Below are 20,635 nucleotides of genomic sequence, written 5' to 3'. Positions count from 1 at the left end.
CCTAACTCACTGTTCTTGCTCCTTGTCTTCCAGTCACTGGGTTCTTCCTGTCAGCCCAGACTCTCGATGTGAACATGTAACCAGTATCTGCCCCATCCTTGTAAGGGGATTTGTGTCTGTTTTAAGAGGTATGCTTTATGATTGCTCAGATGTGGTGAGGCCAGCAGGTAAGAAGACAATACGATTGAAAAGATGATTTGATACTCACAGTTCCCAGGACAAGTGGGCTCCGCACGCCAGAGGCCCACGTGGAAAACACTGGGGTCACTCAGGAGGCAGAGGGAGTGAGGGGAAGACACAGGCAAGAGTCTTCATTACAGTTCCCACAGGAAGGTACATGAGGCAGGATAAGCAGGTTTAGGATTGGCTAGTTTGAATTATCTTAACGGCCCCTGGGGCTGTCCTTAGTTGTCCAGGACCTGGCCCTGAGTGATCAAGGCAGCAGAACCATGGCCCTGAGTCAGGGCTCCTAAATAAGTGGGTTGAGGGTACGGCTCTGGATTGGTTGGTTTGCATTTGAAAGACACACTAGAAGGTGAACCCTTTACTATCTCTAGGAATCGGCTAACTCTGGGAGCGGCAGGCAAGACTGCAGACATCAAAGCATCAGAAAGGAAGACCTGGTTAATACAGCCTCCGAAAGTCTGAGCCACATCCTGCCATGGTGAACTAGGTGTACCCTGTCCCATCCCAAGAAATTGTTCCTTCTGTCTTATCTGAAATAAAGGCACTAGTGCACCGCTGTAAGGAAGGGCAGCAGCAAGTCTATGTATGGGCCCTGATGAGGCAGGTCTGATACTGGCCTAAAAGACCAGGTGCGGGTTTCAGCACCAAACCCGTCAGAAGTGTGCACTTGTTGCCTGTGTTTTGCCCTCGAGTTACACTAATTCCTGTCACTTTCAGTAGCTGCTCTAGCTAGGCTGGTCTCAGTGTGCCACAAACCTATCACAATCACTGCTAAATCCAGGCACTTCACTTCTGTTTTTCCCTCCTCTAGAGTTCCTTTCTGGCTTCTCTCTGCCTATCCAAAAGCTACCATTTTTAAAAATTGGGGTTTGGGAAGAAAAAACAAAAACAAATTAAATTCTAATGGCTCATAGCCCTTCTATAAGCTGAGAACTATATGAAGGTCTTCACATATTATTTCCTTTGGTTCCGTTGGTAAGCCCGAAGGTCGAATATCATCAGCACAACTGTATCCACTAAGACAAAGAGAGGTGTAGCCATTTAACTGAGATGCTACGCCAGGCAAGAGGCAAAGCTGGGAGTCTGTGCCTGCCGAGTCTGACAGCAAAGCCCCTGCCCTTTGCATTCCGCGATGCATCTCCAAGCCCCACCTCCTCCTGGCAGCTGACCTCAGTCGTCACTCACTTCCTTCCTGGATGTCATTCAACTGTTCTTGGCAGATCACACATTTCAGATTTTAACTATGGATTTACCAGAAACTATTTGCCATTTAGACCACAAGCTCTTGGGAAGTAGGAATAATGTCCAACGTGACTTCTGTTTCCCACAAAGTATCTTGGTGGTTCTCCCTAGATGCCTAAATGATTGGCTTTTACATCTGGGACAGTTCGAATAATTGCACTATTTTCCTGACATTACATGGGCAAATCGAAGACCATAAATTAAGAGATAAAAATAAACTAACAGTTCTGATTTCCGATCTGTGATGTTGAGATCTAGAAAGAGCATTGCTCCGGGATCAAAACTAGAGCTAAGGAGGAGAAACACTCACGAAGGTCACACCTCTGTGAGCCAAGGACACAGGTGGAGACCGAGGCTGGGTCAGAACAGCAGAGGATGTGTCCGGCACCGTTCCCTGCACCAACAAGCTTGGAGCACGAGTAGTAAGGTGCCACAGGGCACTGCGGGGAGCCAGGTGCAGCACTGTGGGGAGCCAGGTGCCACACTGCGGGGAGCCAGGTGCCACACTGCGGGGAGCCAGGTGCCACACTGCGGGGAGCCAGGTGCCGTACAACACTGCGGGGAGCCAGGTGCAACACTGCGGGGAGCCAGGTGCAACACTGTGGGGAGAGCTAGAAGAGACCGGTGCTCTCCACTGCACAGCGTGGAGGGAGGGCCTAATGCTGAGAGTGGAGCAGACTTTGAGAAACACGTTGGGGGAAACTGTCCCCACATCAAATACAGAGGATCGCTAGAGGAATCTGAAGACTGTGGAGCGTGGAGGATAATTACAGCAACCATAAATCTCAGACCCCTCCCAACTCCTCACCAGATGAACACAAATGCCCACACTAAAGGCCCCACAGAACACCCACTTCCACACATAAAAACCTCTAGCTCAGTCTCTACTGTCCTGAAAAAGATGTGTGACTTTCCAACAAAAAATTACAAGGTACGTGAAAAGACAGAAACAAACAATGCGCTGCCAAGAGACAAAGAAATCTGCAGCCGGGGGTGGTGGCTCACACCTGTAATCCCAGCACTTTGGGAGGCTGAGGCGGGTGGATCACCTGAGGTCAGGAGTTTAGGACCAGCCTGACCAATATGGTGAAACCCCATCTCTACTAAAAACACAAAAATTATCCGGGCGTGGTGGTGCACACCTGTAGTCCCAGCTACTCGGGAGGCTGAGGCAGAAGAATTACTTGAACACGGGAGGCGGAGCTTGCAGGGAGCCGAGGTGGCACCACCGCACTCCAGTCTGGGAGACAGAGTGAGACTTTACCTCAAAAAAAAAAAAAAAAAAAAAAGATGGAATCTGCATAACTAGACTCAGGTGCGACACAGATGTTGGAGCTATCTGATAAAGAGCATAAAATAATTATGATTAATAAGTTAAAGCCTTCAATAAAGAGGTGTATGATGTTTAAGATTAGACAGATTATTTCAGCATAGAGATGGAACCGTAACAAATAATGTAGTTCAAATCCCAGAAATAACAGACAGTAATAGAGATGAAAAGCATCTTCTACAGCCCCGCTGGAAGACTTAACATAACCCAGAAAAGAATCAGTGAACTTAAAGACAGGTCCATAGAAAGTACCTAGGCTAAGACACAGCAGCAGAAACAGAATAATGCGCCCAAGCACTGTGAGAGAATATCAAATGATCTAACACACGTTTACGTGGAGTCTCTAAAGGAAAAAGAGAGGAGGAGGACAGGCCAAAAGAAATAATAGCCAAGAGTGTCACAAACAATGACAGACAACAAATCTCTGAGCCAAATACCTCAGAGAATACCACGCAGGAGTAAGTACCGACACACACACACACAGACACATACACACAGACACACACACATACACACACATACACAAAGACACACACAGACACACACATACACACACAAACACACACAGACACACATACACACGTACAAAGACACACACACACATCACAGACACACACACATACACACAGATGCACGCACACACACAAAGACACACACAGACACACACATACACATACACACATACACACACGTACACATACACACAGACACATACACACAGATGCACGCAAAGACACAGACACACACATACACATACACACATACACACACGTACACATACACACAGACACATACACACAGATGCACACAAAGACACACACAGACACACACATACACACACAGACACACACACAGACACACACATACACAAAGACACAGACACACACAGACACATGCACACACACACACAAACATACACAGACACACACACAGAGACACACACAACACACATACACACGTATACACACAGACACACACATATACACACACACATACACACAGAGACATATACACACACACACGAGCACATGTACATGCTTGAACACATATATTTTGTATTCAAACTGAAAACAAAACACAGATAGGAAATCCTGAAGTCAGCCAATGAAACACATTTCTGTTGGGAGCCAGCTTTCCACAGCTTTCTCCTGTTTCTGAACATCTTATGAAGTGTGTCACTGATGGCTCGTTGTCATTTGTTTGTTGTCTCTTGTCTTCTACCAGCTTCTATGAAACTACGGCAGGTAAATTTTTAGCTTAAAAGTAGGATAAAAGCTCAGACCCTTTATAGTTCTTACAAATTGTATAACAAGGAGCACAGAAAAATTACAGTAGATCTCACGTCAGAAATCACACCATACGGAAGGCAACAGGGTGATATCTTGAAAGTGCTGAAAGAAAAAAAACTCAACTCGGTATTTTATTCCCTGAGAGAAAATGAAGGAGAAATAAAGACTTTCTCAGACAAATAAAAACGGAGAGAAATCATTGCCAACAGACCTACATATAAGAAATGTTAAATGGAGTTCTCTGGGAGGAAGAAATATGATACCAGACAGCAACTTAGATTTATACAAAGCAATGAACAGTGTTAGAAATAGAATAAATGAATATTGGATCCCTAGGACGTCAATACGCGTCCCAACCATCCCCAAGTTTGGTCACTTGGTAGCCAGCCCCCGAGTGATACTGAGGGGAGAGGATCAGTCCTACCAGCAAGCTGGGGAACCAAGGCAGTGCACTAACAGTACTGAGGCCACCTGCATCCTACGGTTTTAAATGCCTTGACAATAAATAGCACAGAGAACACTCAGAGTTGAAGTAATTCAAATGTGGACATGCTTCTGAGGGCATCAATTCTTGGGTCTACGGCTGCTGCAAAAGGTGTCCAGACTCTACCTAGAGACGGGAGCAACGTTCCTTTGGCTGAAATGAACGGAATAAGAGAAACATGGAAAAGAAAAGTCTATGAAGGGGACAATTTATTTAGGGAAACTTCAACACTCCATAGAAACAAGAAATCACAATGGGAGGTGTTTTGCTTTGTTAGTTTGTAAAGGTGGCAGCAAGCTTAGGGTTTTTTTCTGTTCACTTGGACCACGGACCATCTGGACTATGCCGGCGTCTGGGAAGGATGATGGGACAACACGCCATTACCAGTGTTCAGCAGTATCCAGCTCTCTTCTTCTTTCTGGGCAGATGGGAGACTTTGCTTCCCAGACGCTTGCAGTTAGGCAGAGCCACATAACAACTTCCGGCCCAGGAAACGGGAGCCGAAGCAGTGTGTGTCACTCTCAGGCCAAACCACGAAAAGCCTCTAACAGCACCTAAGCTTCTCATTCTCTTTGTCAAAGAACCGGGTCTGGTGTGGAGCTGGTAGAGCAGCAGGCGAAAGCTGTATGAATTGCTGGATCATTGCACGGAGGACAGCGGCCCTGGGGAGCTGCCTGGACCCACAGAGGATTCTATACATTTTTTTCACGTTTAGCCACTGGGGGCAAAAAATACCACATGAAATTAACAATTTTCAAAACTGTTCTTTTACCTAAAGCTCTTTTCATATCTTCAGAATATTTTCATAGACACAACAGAAAACAAAATTAGGAAGCAAGAATAAAAAAAACTTCAAGAGGGAAAATTTTTTTAAATTTTCATTCAGTTTTTTTTTTTTTTTTACTTTTAATACATCAGCAAACGTAAGGCTACCTTTGGTTCTGATGCAACTGGCATTGATCATGTTCGTGAATATAGCTATGATACCAGGGCCAAACTGTTGTTTTCCTGTCTCAGAACAACGTGATACTGAAAAGCAAAGTCCCTCGTGTGATGAAAATGTCTCCAGTTTGCAATCAGTTGAAAATGCAGTGGGCTCACAGCCAGAAAACATTCTTGTGCTGGATCTTTTTTTCAGCACCCTAAATTAACCAGCTGGAATTCCCTTTTAAGTGCCAACCTGCTCGGTTTTTCAAAATGCAGAATTCTTCTTTTAATGGGAGATCTGTCTCTCATCATAAAGATGGAACCGTGCATTCTTGATGTCTCTCAAAAGCAGGCTTTTTTTATACAGTAAGCTCAGAGGAGGGTAAAGACAGATGCCAGAGCACTGATTTGAGACAGGGATGTAGCCGCTGTGCACAGACTCAACTAGAGCACCAGCTATCGCGGAGTGAGACCCTCAGCACACTATCCAGGCCTGCCTCGTGCAGAATAGGTCAAGAGAAAAGAGGCTGTTGTAAATAAATATCTAAATTAATTAAATCTATTGATGAGAAGGAGCTCCATGATCTAGGAGCAGAAGAATTGATGCAATATTTCAAAACTGAAGCTGGGCATATTCTTCCAGTGTTTCTCAAATTATTGTTTGGGAAACTATAACACACTGCTCAAAGATCATCTTTGATGTCCAAAATCAAAACGCAAGACAGTGAGGCCTATAAAACTCTCACTGTATAAAGATTAACTGATGCACGAGAGGTTGCCTATTTATTAATTCAAAACACATTACTCGCATGTCTGTTAGACGCCAGGTCATGGGCTCACCTACCTCATTATGCAGTGCATGGTATCTCGAGATGCCAATACTTTGTCCTCCCTGAATGTTTTCTTCTCCCCAGTGTAGCAGAGTGGAGCATGGGTGTGGAGTCAGCCCTCTACGGCATGTTCTAATACTGTACCCTCTCCAGCTACTTCACCTGAACATTACTTCATCTCTTCCTGCTTCAATTTCCTCATCTATAAAATAAAAATCATATCAGTGAGGGTTAAAGACTTAAGACATATAAAGCATTTAGAAAAGTGTCTGTAACATCACAGAGCTCAGTGCTACTCATTATGATTTGCTATTATTATTATTCTCAGCCCTGATTCAAACTCATAGCTCTTTCTTGTCTTGGGGGAAGTGTATGACAGAGGAGAAAGTGGAAGTGTTTAGTAAAGGTAAGGGGATCGTGCACACCAGTGGAAGGCTCTGAGAACACAGCTTGCCAGTGGCTCTAAACCCTGGAAGCCGCCTCCTGCCACAGCCCTGTCCTTGACCGGGAAGGGAACTCTTGCTAAATACTTCATAGGCCCTGGGTTTCCTCAACCTGCCCTCAGGGGTCTTCCCTCAGTGGCACAGCTTGTTATTCACACTGTCTCTTCCCCAGGCAACCAGAACCAGGGCTCGGTCCTGCTTTTCCTTGGATCAGGCCACCAGGTGCTTGACTCAGCCTTAGACAGCCTCAGCTGTTTCTTGTGCAGGTCTTTGACCTGTCCCATAAAGTCCACATCTTTGCATAAAGTCATTCTCTGTAATCCTACACTCATTTCCCTTCCCCTTACAGGACACATCCTCACCTGTTAGGAGTAAGCTAGAGCTGGCCTGCACTGGCTATGTTGACTATGCTAATGCCTTCCAAACTCTGCTCAGTAATGAGATGTTGATAGCTTAAAACTGGTCACGGAGGGAGTATTTACACCTCAGAAATGCAACAGATGTACATTAGAACTTTTTTACTCAGCTACCCCTCTGCCTCAGACCTAGAGGCATAGAGTTCCCCATCCTCACTCTCTCTGGAGGCCTTGGTGCAGACCAGAATCCTGGGCCTTTTGCTTAGTTGGAAAAAAAAGGTGGATAATATTCTCCTAAAACGGTCTCCTATGTAATTCCAATTTCTTCTCCACACTGTTGCCAACGTTTTCTCTATAAAGCACAAACTCCAATATGCAAAGTTTAAACTTTAACATGACATTCACAGTCCTTCTAATCTGGCCCTAACCTTTCTTTTCCCTGCTTGTATCTTAACACATGTTTATGCATTCTCTTCTAGATCCCAGTGACCACTTGCTATTCCCCAAAGATTACCTGCGCTTTCAGGCCTCCGTGCCTTTGCCTATCCATGGGGTGCCCAGCCTTTTGGCCTTCTTAGGCTACATTGGAAGAAGGAGGATTGTCTTGGGCCACACATAAAATGTGCTAACACTAATGATAGCAGATAAGCTAAAAGAAAAAGAAATCACACACAGAAAAATCTCATAAGATTTTAAGAAAGTTTATGAATTTGTGTTGGGCCACATTCAGAGCCATCCTGGGCCTCGTGTGGCCTGTGGGCTACGGGCGAGAACAGCTTGGCCGATGCTGTTTCCTTGTCCTAGAATGTGCCCTGTTTGAAACTGACCTCTGAGGCCATCCTCCCGCCTGTGGAGAGCGGCCCTCTCACATCCCTTCCTCTTCCCTCCGGTAGAACATTAGCAGCCCCTACGTTTAGATGGCTGTGCTCATGTTTCCTCTTCCCTGCTCTTTTCTGCTCCCAAATGGGCATCTGTGTCTTACCTTTATATCTGCTAGACTAAGATAGACCTCAGCAAAATATCCATGCTCAAAACATTTGTGACTAAATGAATGAAGGTCCAGATAAAGCCACTGAAAGAAAACCTTGGAAACAAAAATTCTTCTTCCTCTTCCCTTCCTGAACAATTCATTCCAAAGGCCACTGAGTGGGTTTGGGCAGGAAAGACAACTATGCCACAATGAGCAGACGGGGACAGAGTGAGGTGGCCCCAGCGCAGTGCAGAGCCTGGGTGGGAAAGGAGGGCAGCCAAGCGGGGCCAGGCCGGGAAGATGCCGGTGTCAGAGCAGATGGGGACAGAGTGAGGTGGCCCCCAGCACACTGCAGAGCCTGGGCGGGAAAGGAGGGCAGCCAAGCAGGGCCAGGCCGGGAAGATGCCGATGTCAGAGCCCAAGCAGGGTAGGAAGGGCCCCCACACAGAACTGTGACAAAAGACACCAAGCCACCTGAAAGAGGCTCTCGCTAGCAAAAGCTAGAAAACAAAATCACCATCAAATACATGATGGTAACAGGATATAATTTATTGAATAAAATAGAAAACACAAATCCTCAAGATGTAAATAAATACATGAATCAATTGGAGTTTGATGAGAAACCTCATGTTTTTATAGTCTCAACATACTTCCCACCAATATGTGCTAATTGCAAAGGAAAATAAATAACTTTAATGAATAACTTTAACTTTAGTGTATTATATACTAGATAATGTTTGTGCAATAGTTATGAACACAAAGTACTATTATTATGGCGGCACTAAATACTCCATCTACCAGTGAAGTAGACTGGTAGATATTAATCGAGTGATCCAACTACACATTATCAGTAATGGGACAAATCAACGTTGGGCACCTCCTTTTATGATGCAGTGAGAGAAGAAAGCAAAGTGTTTGTTTTTCATGGTATTTCTGCCATGTTTTGTGGTATTTCTACCAGCGATGCATATCTTGTATATAATAAGGAGGAAACATCAAACAAATCCAAATTATTGGGCCTTCCACAGGCATTGGCCTGTCGTCTTCAAAGGTGTCAAGATAATGAAGGTCAAGGAGAAAATGAGGAACTTTCCAGAGTGAAGAAAACAAGAAGGCCGCAGCACTCCCTTGACTTGTGGGGATTATGTGGGGATTTGAGATGAGATTCGGGTGGGGACACAGAGCCAGACCACACCAACATCTCAGGGCAACAGGGGATTCTGAACTTGACACGTTTGCTATGAAGAATAATATTGTTAGGACAATTAGCAAACTTGAATTGTCTCTGCAAATTAAATAGTAGAAACATATCAATATTAATTATCTGATTTTGATGATTATATTGAGCACATGTAGGAATATTCTTGTTTATAGGAAATACAGCAGAGAATAGTCAGAGGCAATGGGGTATTCGATCAGTAATTTGTTCTCAAAAGGATGAGGAAAAATCATTCTTTGCCTTGTGCTTATAACTTTTAGAATAAAAACTATACACATCGTGTTAATGTATAAATTATTTCTAGTAACTGATAATCAGCCTTTTCTGGAGAACCAACTACACTGATTCTCTGTGTAAACTATTTTTACTAAGTATTAGAAAGAAGACCTTTCGATTTTCTTTCTTTTCCTCTTGGCATATTTGGTGCATGTTTTTAATTGTAAAAAGTTAAATATTCATTTACTTCATAAATATTGTATTTTTTTAAACTTCTGAGTATGAGTATTGAATTTTTATGCTAAGAAAAATAATTGTGTTTTGGTTTGGTTTCAGTGCTATTTTTTTAAAAAAAATACTAGTAGTAGCAGCAAAAATTAATTTATTTGACAATCTCTTTTCCTAGATCCACATTTGGTTTTCATATGTTTGTGAATGGATAAAAGTAGTTTGGTCACTGTTGCCTCAGGGTGTTTTCAAACCGAAATGGAATATATCAAAGCAGTCAACCACACATACACCCGTGCCCTCAGAGGAGGCACATGGAGCTAAGTGATGACCCTACACCGTGCAAGTACAAACCTGCTTCTCAGCTCCTTTGTCCAGCCCGTCATCCTCCTGGGAAGCAACATGAATACTTGGTTTTCAGTTGCCCTCTTTTCCTTGATTCCAAGATTATATGTCTTCGTATTTTAACAATTCTGAAATAAAGAGTAATTTTTAAATCTATGTTCAAAGAAATGTGATTGCCTGTACATGTATGAGCATAGCTAAATATGTTGGAATAGATGACAAAATTTTTAGAGCAAGGGGAGGTGAACCCATGAAGAACCATAACACAGGCTCAAAAATACTATCTATCAACAGCATCAAGCAATTGACCTCTTAGACAGCCATTAGTCAAACAAGGAAGACGTAAAACAAGAGTAGACACAGGCTTTTCCAACGTGCATCCAAGGCATAGCAGCCAGTCACTGTCCTGGTGCTGAGGAGGCCTGAGCAGGAACATGGGTTGTAAGATGCAGACGTCACTGCAATATTGCCATCACGGCAGATACTGGAAAATGGTTCAGGAAAAACCTTAGACTTAGAACATGACAAAGGTTTAGACTCAAACTTCGGAACATAACATAAATTGGTGTAAGTAAACATATGCTCTGGTCAGCATTAAAATTTGTCTACATTTCATGCATTTTTAATGCATAAAAGCTGTATATCTTAAAAATGAGCGTGTCATAGAATGTTTTAAAAAACACAAATTCCATGGAGTTTTCACTGACACAATGACTAAAATGGCAAATCATTCTTCATTTTCAAAAGCTAATGATAACATGAACAAGGATGGAGAAATACGGGATTGGAATCCCTAATTCCTTAATGTCTTGAATTAGAGTCTTAAATCTCCATAAGGAAAGGGTAGCTGACGAGTTTTCTCAAGGCAATGAGCCGGAGAAAACATGCCGCTGTGCAAATAGCGTGATGTCATATCAGATGGCTTCATTCTTCAGTTTACAACTTCTCTTTCACTTCCTCATTGTTCTCTTCCATGTGTGCCAGTGGAAGACTAGGTAGGGTTACAAGATCTAACAATGTTCTTGACATAGAGTCGGCCCTCAATAAATATTTTCTGAGGGCCGACTAAATAACTGCTAAATAAATATTTGTTTATTCACACTGACTATTTGAACAAACCAATTGATCGAGTAGAATTAGTTCAGCCACACAGAAAACAGTGTTACTATCCCCTCTGCCCTCCACGGCTTCTAGCATGGATGATGTTCTGGGCCCCATTTTCATTCTGTTTATGTGACCTTGAAGGGTCTTACTGTGGGCTGCTGAAGTGCTGTGAAAAAAAAACACATCTTACAGATCCTATTCAACTACAAAAGAAACTTGTCAGTTAGAGAATTTTATTCTTAAAATGCCAAGACACCTGTTTTGAAAGCTAACCTATAAACCTTTTCCTTTGTAGATTATATTTCATTATGCTGTTTTGATTAGAACTCTGTTTTATTACACCCTAGGGTGTCAGCATGAAGAGTGAGGCTGAAATAAAATTCTGATTCATGGACTAATGAAAGTCTCAATACTTCACTTGCAACATGACCTTTATCTTCACTCTGGAGCTCTCACTCAAAGAGCTAAAAGGTCATGCTGGGCTCAGACATCCTATATTGTCTCTTTCTTCCACAGTCTAGATGCCAACATTTGTAATTGTGCAGCAGATGGATATCAAAAAAATACAAATTAGATACAAATGGGGTCATCTTTGGCCTCTCCAACTTGGCCAATTCTTTTTTCATCAACAGCAAAGGTGCCCCGTTTCAGCATACACTTCCCATTTGCCAGTTACTGGCTTCTTGGGTTTCAAGTGTCCTCTTTGACAAGGGGGGACAAGCAATTGAATCCAACAAGAAAGGTTTTGGCCCTTATTTTCTCCTGCTGATGAAATTTGCACAAATATTAAAATAAATCTTTTGGCTGTGTGGACACAGTACACAAACGCAGACTTTTTTTCTGAAGGGCTGTATCTGGTCAAAATCCACAGGATTGTTTTAACCTAGTCCTGGATTAGAGAAATCCTAAAACTCATATAGGACTCTTAAGAGTTTACTTAAATCATGCTGCTCTAAAGACACATGCACACGTATGTTTATTGCGGCACTATTCACAATAGCAAAGACTTGGAATCAACCCAAATGTCCACCAGTGACAGACTGGATTAAGAAAATGTGGCACATATACACCATGGAATACTATGCAGCCATAAAAAAGGATGAGTTTGTGTCCTCTGTAGGGACATGGTTACAGCTGGAAACCATCATTCTTAGCAAACTATCACAAGAACAGAAAACCAAACACCTCATGTTCTCACTCATAGGTGGGAACTGAACAATGAGATCACTTGGACTCGGGAAGGGGAACATCACACACCGGGGCCTATCATGGGGAGGGGGGAGGGGGGAGGGATTGCATTGGGAGTTATACCTGATGTAAATGACGAGTTGAGGGGTGCTGATGAGTTGATGGGTGCAGCACACCAACATGGCACAAGTATACATATGTAACAAACCTGCACGTTATGCACATGTACCCTAGAACTTAAAGTATAATAATAATAATAATAAATAAATTTTAAAAAAAAGAGTTTACTTCACAGTATCATGTAAAATCAGTATGCATTAAGTCAGAAACAATGGGCCAGGTAAGGTATTATATTAAGTGGTAAAAACAGCACAGAATGTGGAATTTGAAGTTCTGTTCTTGATTTTCAAGCACTACCCATCAGTTAAAATTAATTAGATGTGTGACTTTTTCAGAAATTTGACCTCTTCATCCTTAAAACTGAGAATATGTATTTATAACTAATAATACCAAGAAAAGTATAATGACTATATCTATTTCACAGGATTATTTAGAAATTCAAAGAAGATAATGCTTGTGCAATAATTTATGACCACAAAGTACTATTATTCTGGCAGCACTAACTCACAAACAAGAAGCCATCACATTTGGTGACCCTACAAAAGCACTGTACCTTCCAATAATTCTAGATGCCTGGGAACGTGGCCCGATTTCCCTATCCATGCTGCAGGATCATACGGCAATATCCAAGAAGATATTCTCTTCAGTAGCAAATTCATCATGGTCAGAGGTAAAGGCACAGTTAGACGCTAACATAGTCGTGTGTTAACACCATAGTTAGCTTGCTTGAAACTGACCTATGTCCAGTGCCAATATTTCCTAGGTTCTTTTAGGATTATCCCTAGTTGATTGCAAATTTGAGAATATGGAATGAAGATAATATGTACCATTCACAACTTATGGGAAATATAAACCCACAATATGGTACATTTGTTGTGAAGTCAGTCTGGATCCCATTCAAGGACTCAGAGGTGGGTAAGCCCACACAGGCCTATTCTACATAAGTGAAAACCAGCTTTAAGGGGCACCTGGTGAAGTGAGGAAGGCCTAGGTCTTGGGAGTGTTTAAACAGAAATAACCCTTAGTAAGAAATGTTACAGGAGGGGCTTAATCTTTTGGTAGGAGATTGGGCCACCTTTGAGGGTTTCGAGTCAGTCTCTGTGACTCAGTGACATTGCTTGTTTGATCAGTTTATGTAACTAGACACTACAACTAATGAAGTAAATAACACATATACATTTAACTGAAAATGTTTCCAAGATTCAGATGTCAAATTTTGTACTGTATAACTTTCCTTAGGCTACTTCTGTTGACATTTCTATAATCTGAAGACAGTATCTGCCTAAATCTTCCCCAAAAACAATAATTTTAAAGTTTGATATCCAAAGTTGAAAAAGACATAGCAATTATTCCCACGTGCACTTAATATTGGAGGGAAATTAGGAGGCTTGAAAAATGCTCATCCCTTTTTGGCTTGGTACCTCTGGTAATTCGTCTAGGAACTTATTCTAGAAATGGTCAAAAACATACACAAAGTTTATATGTAACGATACTCAATTGGGAGTTATTTATGCTGGTTAAAACGTTTTGTTTTGTTTTGTTTTGAGATGGAGTTTCACTCTTGTTGCCCAGACTGGAGAGCAATGGCACCATCTTGATTCACTGCAACCTCTGCTTCCACCTCCCGGGTTCAGGCGATTCTCCCACCTCAGCCTCCCAAGTAGCTGGGATTACAGGCGCCCACCACCACACCCAGCTAATATTTGTATTTTTAGTAGAACTGGGGTTTCACCATGTTGGCCAGGCTGGTCTCAAACTCCTGACCTCAGGTGATCCACCCGCCTCGGCCTCCTGAAGTGCTGGGATTACAGGCATGAGCAACTGCACCTGGCCTAAAATTTTAAAATAACCTCAATGACCAAAAATAAGGGATTAGTTAAGTTATGCACATTTATATAATGAAATAATCTACAGCCATTAAAAATCATGTTTTATAAAACTTTATTAACAAAAGTAAATGCTCATGATATAATAAATTTTAAGAATATGTCTAAAAGCAATGTATACTATGTGATCTCATTTTTGTTTTATATTATATTTGTATAAAAAATGACATTTCCTCTACTTTTTCTTTGTGTACACACACACATACACACAGATACACACACACACACACAGGCTAGAGAAAATATGCCAAAATATTAGTAGCAATTGCTATCTCTGAATGATAGAATTAGGCATGATTGTTCTTTTATTCCTCGTGCTTTCCAGAATTTTCCAATTTTCTATGATGAACAAATACTTTTCTAATAGGGAAAATCATAAGTGTTATTGCCCTTTTAAAGCTCTTCGAGTAAGTTCTTCTGAATTCCATGGCTACCGTTTAATTCAATAAACACATTCTGAGGATTAAGTTGGGCCAGTGCTTTATCATTACTATCAAAATAAGAGAAACTGATGGAGATGAAAAACTTCATATGATACACTTTGATGTGCTACATAATGTAATATTTAAATATAATTATATTATTAAACATAATACTTATAATAATTAAACATATAGTTATTGCTGAGTTGCTCTCTTTTAGTTATTTATTTATTTATTTATTTTTTGAGACAGGGTCTCACTCTGTTGCCCAGGCTGGAGTGCAGCGGCACAATCACGGCTCACTGCAGCCTCAATCTCCAGGGTTCAAGTGATCCTCCTTCCTCAGCCTCCCAAGTAGCTGGGACTGCAGCCATGAGCCACCACACCTGGCTAATTTTGGTACATTTTGTAGAGATAGGGATTTGCCATGGTGCCCAGGCTAGTCCTGATTTCCTGGGCTCAAGTGATCCACCTGCCTTGGTGTCCCAAAGTGCTGGAATTACAGGCATGAGCCATGACACCGAGGGGCTCTGTTTAATTTATATTCACAATTTAAAGATTTATACTATATGACATGTAATAAGATACTTGTATTGTTTCCCATCATATTCTATTCTTTGGTACATAATCAACACTCAATATTTCTTAAGGAAAGAACAAAGGAAGGGAAAGAGTAATGATACAATGTGTTCCTTATAAAAATGAGTATAGTTCCCTACTATGCTATTTCTATGAAAAACTTAAATTTGACATCACTATTTTAGCATTTGTCCTATTTTTGCAGAATATAACCTACAGAACAAGACAGAAAAAAAAATGGTGATTTTCCAAAGGCCACCAGTGAAGCAGTGATGGAAGTTTGTAGATATCACCCCAAACACACTTCAGCTCCAGGAGGAGCCTCAACAAATCCTGTGTTCAGTTTGGAGACAGAGACTTTCTTCGCCATCCTGACTTGCTCAGTGCGTCCTTGGGAAAAGGCAAGGATGCGGCTGAGCTGCTGGTCCTGAGGTCCCTCGTCTGCCTGGCCACTGCACTCCTCCCGCTGCCTCATTTGTCTCTGTGGACCTGTCAGACTGCTGCCTCTGCTGATTGTTACACAAGACCAGCAGTGGTTCTGGAGAGAAAAACTACCAAATTACACCGATTTAGCACATAAGTGTGGAAAACAAAAAATTCAGAGCAGAGTTTGGTTTAGGCAGCCTTTTGTTAAACAAATACAGTCAAATCTGTTTTGGATGATTATCCACAGAGTTGGACGCCATGGGAAAGTCAATCCTTTCATAAAAAACGTGACTCAAAAGCTCATTAACTATTTTGGAAAAGAAAGACTCAGTAAACTCATAAACTTTATTGAAAAAAATAACATATTAGGTTTTTTAAATTTAATAATATAATGTCCCTAAAGTTCCATGATATTTCTGAAAAAATTGCCTTGTATGTAGTCACACTGTTGGGGCTCAAGCTAAAAGCCATCAGCCAACCTGATGTTTGATGGAAATCAAACACTGGTTTGAGTGGTGGCTTGGGAGAAATACACACCAACAATCAACATGTCCTGTCTCAGTATGATGTACCTGAGCGTCCTGTCTCAGAATGATGTACCTGAGCGTCCTGTCTCAGAATGATGTACCTGAGTGTCCTGTCTCAGAATGATGTACCTGAGTGTCCTGTCTCAGAATGATGTACCTGAGTGACCTGTCTCAGAATGATGTACCTGAGTGACCTGTCTCAGTATGATGTACCTGAGTGACCTGTCTCAGTATGATGTACCTGAGCGTCCTGTCTCAGAATGATGTACCTGAGTGTCCTGTCTCAGAATGATGTACCTGAGTGTCCTGTCTCAGAATGATGTACCTGAGTGACCTGTCTCAGAATGATGTACCTGAGTGTCCTGTCTCAGAATGATGTACCTGAGTGACCTGTCTCAGAATGATGTACCTCAGTGTCCTGTCTCAGTATGATGTACCTGAGTGACCTGTCTCAGAATGATGTACCTGAGTGTCCTGTCTCAGAATGATGTACCTGAGTGACCTGTCTCAGAATGATGTACCTGAGTGTCCTGTCTCAGAATGATGTACCTGAGTGACCTGTCTCAGAATGATGTACCTGAGTGTCCTGTCTCAGTATGATGTACCTGAGTGACCTGTCTCAGAATGATGTACTGAGTGACTTGTCTCAGTATGATATACCTGAGTGTCCTGTCTCAGAATGATGTACCTGAGTGTCCTGTCTCAGTATGATGTACCTGAGTGACCTGAATCTTTAAGAGGCAAGATACAACTTAGTATGTGGTTCATGTTTTTAAGGAGAACGGATGGTTGCTCTCCAAGGCTGATAACAGTTAACGGGCTGAAGATAACACAGAAAATAGGAAAAGCTGCCCTTCTCCTAAATGTTCCATTAAAAGTGAAAAGCTTCGCTGCTGTATGCAATTGGTTTTGAAATCTCCATGCCTGGAAGTCAGAAATGTTAGAAGTTAATATACCGTTCGGGGACCAAGTAGACTTCTGATGTTCAGAGAGGATGTTTTCAAGGTGAATCCAAAGCCTATAAACAAACAAAAAATGCTCTATCAGCTACATCAGAAACCTCATCCATATGAATTCTTCATTGCTTAAAATGACAGACTGAAAGCAAAGCCACATGTTGCTTACTTCATGGTCTGTTGTGGCAGCTTTTAAATCCCTGCCTTCCTGGGAAGTGACCTCATAAGAAAATCTTATAAGACTGTCATGTGGGGAAATCCTCATAACATTTGGGTTAATGTGCTTACACTGCAGGAGAGGTCACCAGGAACAGCCAATCGTCAGAGAGTCCTGAGGGCTTGTGATGTTAGCTGGGTCACGGAAGGATCTCTCTCAACACACATCTGGGGTGTTTTGTGGCATATTCTATAGCAGGCCATGTGGCTTAATAGTTAAAATGTAGGGTTGAAAGTTACGAGGGTTGGGGGATCATATAGCCGCTGAGCTATTGCCTGACGCGCTGACCCTACACAGCTCATGAGCTCGTGGTACTTCAGTCAGCTCAGCTGTAAAACTGGGCACAAAGGCCAGACTTTACCAAAACCAGATGTTGGACTCCAGCTCTGTTCTTCAACTAGTATCTTTTTTTTAATGTGGCTGTCAAGTCTCTGTGTGTGTGTGTGTGTGTGTGTGTGTGTGTGTGTAGCAATATATATAGAAAAGCAAAGGCAAACTGGAGCCTACTCTCCCAGTAAGACTGGGAGGGATGAGTAAGTTCCCAGAATGCTGGCCCTGACCCATTCCACATCCTGGCCTCTCCCACCCAGCCAGGCTCACGTCTGTCACAGAAGTTGCAGCAGCTTGTGCACATTAAGAGCCTACTGTTTGGAGCAAGTTAATTATAACTAGAATCGTTTTTAGGTATCCCTAAGAGAGGCCCTTAAAGGGTATGAGTCACGGAACTCCCAGCACAGAGATCCACACGGACCCTCCCCAGCCCAAGGAACCACAACTCCCAGCACAGAGATCCACACGGACCCTCCCCAGCCCGAGGAGCCACAACTCCCAGCACAGAGATCCACACGGACCCTCCCCAGCCCAAGGAACCACAACTCCCAGCACAGAGATCCACACGGACCCTCCCCAGCCCGAGGAGCCACAACTCCCAGCACAGAGATCCACACGGACCCTCCCCAGCCCGAGGAGCCACAACTCCCAGCACAGAGATCCACACGGACCCTCCCCAGCCCGAGGAGCCACAACTCCCAGCACAGAGATCCACACGGACCCTCCCCAGCCCGAGGAGCCACAACTCCCAGCACAGAGATCCACACGGACCCTCCCCAGCCCGAGGAGCCACAGCTCCCAGCACAGAGATCCACACGGACCCTCCCCAGCCCGAGGAGCCACAGCTCCCAGCACAGACATCCACACGGACCCTCCCCAGCCCAAGGAACCACAACTCCCAGCACAGAGATCCACACGGACCCTCCCCAGCCCGAGGAGCCACAGCTCCCAGCACAGACATCCACACTGACCCTTCCCAGCCCGCTGCTTTTCTAAGTGTGGGCCCCTACCACAGAAACAGTTGGTGGCCATCAGCTTCCTCCTGCTGAGTACAGTAGAAACTTTTTAGCTGACTTTCTCTGAAGCCATCTCCCCCATTTAGCCAAGCTCCCACTTCCTCTGCAAAGCATGCTGAATAATGCTGCTTCTGGATCCCAAGCACCCTAGGACACCTGCTCCCTTCTCCCCTCTCAGGTGCTGTTTGGGTACCACGAGTCAGTCCACTGTACCATGTACCTGCATCAGTTTACCAAGCCCATTTATGCCAGTTGCCATTGTAATCATCCAAAGTAAAGAACTATTACTGAAACAGGAGTGAGAGTGCACAAAGAAATTTATTGTTTCCTATTCATTAAAAAACTGAAGTGATTATTTTGAAATAGCTCAGCAAAGTGAGTTCCTATTAAAAATAATTATAAAATTACATAAAACTCCATACGGTTTCTGCCTTCTGGATGCTCTGCAAGTATCTTTAAATTCTCACTCCATTTGAAAGAAATGGATAATGCATGAGAGCGGTGCTTTCTGGAAGGAAGACAATTAGGATTACAATCAGCCAACCCACCATGACAGAAAAGGCCTTGGATCCCCGTGAAAAGTTAGCAACTCTATTGTATGTTTCTAAAGAGCTAGAAGAGAGGACTTGAGATGTTCCAAACACATAGAAATGATAAACATTCAAGGTGGTGGATGCTCTAAACACCCAGGCTTGACCATCGCACATTCCATGCATGTAGCAAAATGTCCCAGGTGCCCCATAAATGCGTACAAACTTTATATATTAATTAAAAAGCAAAGCAATATCTGTGTACACTTTTAAAGTTCAAATAATAAATGTGTATAATAGGTATTTATATGCATAAATATATATGCCTGTATTTACATATATACATACACACACTAGCACCTACATTTTACATATCATGTGACTGTTGATTAATCAACAAATAATCCGAATCTTGTCAATCAAGATAACTTTTGCACTATTTTATTATTTTCCTAATTAGTATTCTCCAATTACTAGTGAAGAAGCAAGTCTGGTTTCTGACTTTCCTTTCATTCAAGTGTCTCTAACTGTCATCGGCCCACGCAGATTTCACTTGGGCTGGGAACTGAGGTTTTCAGCCCTCACTGGAGCCAGATGGCAGGGAGACTGTTGGTGAGGCTCTGAGCCAGGCAGAAGGCGGCCCTGCTACGGGGCACAGCTTTGTTTAATACAACAGCTCCCCTGTGCCCAACACTCATACTGCCCCAGGAAGTCATGCCAAAGTCCAATCCTGCCAACATTCATGATGCAGAGAAAGAAGCCACAGCCTAATCCAACTGGACCAAGCATCCGTAATCTCTCCTTCACTGACTAAAGCAAGTCAAGGGCCAACTGTAACATTCAAAACTGGACAGTCGACAGTCCTGTCAGCTGGAGCAGCATATTTTAATAGAAAATATAGTTGATTCCAAACTCCAAGAGCTACCCAGCTGTACTCTCAACCAGAAATATAAATAATCAAAGGGATCATGGATTTTATTAATCTTTTTAAAAACTACTGACTCTTGGCTGATGGTGGGTAAGGACTCATTTTCTCAGTAGTGGCAAAAAATGACAATATTTTTATAGTAAAAAACTCAGCCTGAGATGTTAGGGGAAAAAAAAGATTGTCTCCCCGTTCTAGTGATCTGTAGGATCCCAGATCTAGTGATCCTGTAGGAACGTCTAAGATAGTAAAACATGAACAGTTAATAGTCACTCATCATGAGAGGTCCCAAAAGGAAGAAATACTATGGGCAACAGCAAAAAGAGATGCTCTTGTGGGGTGAC

At 42.7% G+C, this 20,635-nt stretch overlaps 2 long non-coding RNA genes across 2 annotated transcripts in view; both read right to left on the bottom strand.

Moving 5' to 3' along the window:
- Window positions 1–4,728: 4,728 nt before the first annotated feature.
- LOC126955467 (uncharacterized) overlaps window positions 4,729–20,635 on the bottom strand; it is a 55,803-nt gene continuing 39,896 nt past the window's right edge. Inside the window, exons 4-6 of the long non-coding RNA XR_007725933.1 lie at window positions 10,075–10,193; window positions 6,303–6,490; window positions 4,729–5,249 (exon numbers count right to left, since the gene is read on the bottom strand). This is a non-coding gene — a long non-coding RNA (uncharacterized LOC126955467). The remainder of the gene's footprint in view (window positions 5,250–6,302; window positions 6,491–10,074; window positions 10,194–20,635) is intronic.
- LOC126955468 (uncharacterized) lies at window positions 16,191–16,811 on the bottom strand. Its single transcript, XR_007725934.1, has 3 exons — window positions 16,727–16,811; window positions 16,540–16,586; window positions 16,191–16,371 (listed from the first exon to the last, which is right to left on the bottom strand). It is a non-coding gene; the product is annotated as an uncharacterized LOC126955468 (long non-coding RNA).

This window comes from Macaca thibetana, chromosome 5 (genome assembly GCF_024542745.1).
Source record: "Macaca thibetana thibetana isolate TM-01 chromosome 5, ASM2454274v1, whole genome shotgun sequence".
Taxonomy (NCBI): Eukaryota; Metazoa; Chordata; class Mammalia; order Primates; family Cercopithecidae; genus Macaca; species Macaca thibetana.
The sequence above is the reverse complement of the archived record's forward strand: the minus strand, read 5'-3'. Positions and strand labels throughout refer to the sequence as shown.